The 2,659-nt window shown below is 32.8% G+C and overlaps 1 non-coding gene across 1 annotated transcript; it reads right to left on the bottom strand.

Annotated features, from left to right (window-relative positions):
- Positions 1 to 1,909: 1,909 nt before the first annotated feature.
- On the bottom strand, positions 1,910 to 1,981 carry TRNAA-UGC (transfer RNA alanine (anticodon UGC)). The gene has a single exon. It is a non-coding gene; the product is annotated as a tRNA-Ala (tRNA).
- Between the last annotated feature and the right edge of the window lie 678 nt (positions 1,982 to 2,659).

Genomic DNA, 2,659 nt, shown 5'->3' with positions numbered 1-2,659 from the left:
TTGTTTGTAACAGGCAAAAGAAAACGAGATAGACCCATAGTTTCTTTTGATGATCTGCATAAAATTACATTCTGAGTCGATTTATGCATGTCCGTCCGTCCGTCCATGTATTTTTGTGAACAAAGTAGAGTTCGCATTTATTACCCGATCCAGATGAAATTTTGCACAAATAATTGGTTTGGCCCAAGGACGAACCCTACTGAAATTGGAGATAATCGGTAAAAATTAAGATTTAGCTCCTATATATATCTTCGTCCGGTTTGCCTTTTATTGTGCACCAAACGTGTAATATCAGCCCGAATAGTATGGAATTGTGCACATACAACCAAATTAGTCCTGAAAATAAGTATGCAAAATTTGATGGAAATCGGTTCGGTTTATATTGTTCATCCGATTGGTTATTTTAGTCCTCCGCAGCCGTAATATACACTCTGTAACAAAAATATGTGGGGAAATATATCACAGCTCAGAAATACCTTTGCTAAATTTTATCGAGATCGGTTCGGATTTGGATATATCTCCCATATATAACTCCGTCCGATTTACCTTTTACGGTGCAGCAAACGTCTAATATTTGCCCAAATGGGAAATTTGGCACTTACGACCGAATTGAGTCTAGAAGCTAGTATGTCAAATTTGGTGTAGAACGGTTCAGATATAGCTATAGCTCCCATATATATTGTCCATCCGATTTGTTATATTTGTTACTCACAGCCGTAATTTGCACTCCATAACAATGATATTCAGGGAAATATATGAAATACAGCTCAGAAATGTATTTGCCAAATTTTATCGAGATCGGTTCAGATTTGGATATAGCTCCCATATATGTCAAATGGCTTCGGCATATTTAGTCTTTTGAACTTTAAATTATAATTATAATCATAATCATGATTGAATTCTCCCATAAAAGCTTTTAATTGTTATGTGGAGCTCTACTTAATTAGCAAAGTGGTGTAGGGTATCATAAAGTCGGCCCGCCCGACTTTAAAACGTTCTTTACTGTTTTTTTTTAACATTTATAGGAAGTTTTGGATTACTACAAGAATTATTGGTTTAAAAAATGGGTCATGCAGGTCAACGTTTTGTCATAGCCCAATTATAAGACAAAACCCCGATTTCAAGTATTTTTTATATTTTAGTCATATTTCCATATTTTGGTGTATTAGCTGCTACACTCGAAAAAAGAAAAAATACAAATTTTTAGTGTGACAAAAATCATCAAAATATCTAATATTGGGAAGTAGCGTTATATAGGGGCTATACAAAACGTAAACTTATACATACAATGTTTCGCAACAGGAGCTAAAACCCATTATAAATTACAAATACCAATTTTTAGACAAATTCGTGGAAAATGTGGCAAAAATCATCAAAATATCGAAAGGTACCGTTATATGGTGCAATACCAAAGCGTGGACCTATACTTACTATATTCCGCCACAGAAGCTAGAGCACAATACGAACTAAAATTGCATTTTTTAGACAAATCAGGGGAAAACTATGGCGAAACTCATCAAAATACCGAATATCGGGAGGTACCGTTATATGGCGGCTAGACCAAAACCTAGACCGAAATATCTCATTTTCAACGCCAACCATCCTAGAAACAATACAAATTGTTCAACCAAATGTAAAAAGTCTGCGTCAAATAATGTGGGCTGTATCGTGATTTCAACAGACAGACGGACATCGACTTAGAATTTTATCCTGATCATGAATATATATACTTTATGGGGTCTACGACGAAGTGGAGGGTATACAATTAGCAAAAATTGGCGAAATTATTTCACTTTCATAATCTGCTGGACTTTTCCTGTAACTATTCTTTGTTGCACAGTGTGGTTAATATAATTATTATTATTTACTGTACAAATAACAACAATTATTTATATAAAGCAAAAAACATTGGAGATGCCGGGGATTGAACCCGGGGCCTCTCACATGCAAAGCGAGCGCTCTACCACTGAGCTACATCCCCCTTGAAATTCTCGTCTCAGATATTGATCTTCTTATCAGGCTCTTGAGAAATTGTACCCCGCAAAACTTATTCCATCCAGATTTAGTTGTTTCTAATGGTTTATCTGGTTCACGTTTTTAATTGTTGGATATGGTAAACATACAAACACTTGTCAAAATATTCAACGACATTTATCTACATAGATATTTAGAGATTAGTTAAGAATCTAATACTGTTTGTTTTCAATTTGTAAATGCAAAAAATCAAGAAAAAATAGAAAATTAGAAATTTAGGAAACCAATACTCAAAAAAGTAAAATATAATTTTAACTTTTAAAACATAAATTTTTAATTTAATTTTCCTAAAAACTATTAAACCAAATTAAAAACAATTACACTAAAATTCCAATTCTAAGACCTTTACTAAAATTTGGTATTATATATTTACTATTGACACTTTCTGCCCAAATGAAATTTTATATAACTTTCATACATCAAATAATTTTGATATATATTGAAAAAAAAGAACGGACATGTTTTCTTTCGTGATTTATAATGAAAAATATATTTGTCTTTGACGTCAAAATAATTTTCGTAGGAGAACCTTGCCTAAACTCACATGAAGTGTGATCTTAACCTAAAAATTTCTTTTCAATATTTATAAAATCCTGGCCACCGGAGCAAGATCTTATTAGGAACT

Source organism: Musca domestica, unplaced genomic scaffold, assembly GCF_030504385.1.
Source record: "Musca domestica strain aabys unplaced genomic scaffold, Musca_domestica.polishedcontigs.V.1.1 14, whole genome shotgun sequence".
NCBI lineage: Eukaryota > Metazoa > Arthropoda > Insecta > Diptera > Muscidae > Musca > Musca domestica.
Note: the sequence above shows the minus strand (reverse complement) of the source record. Positions and strands in the feature narration are given on the sequence as shown.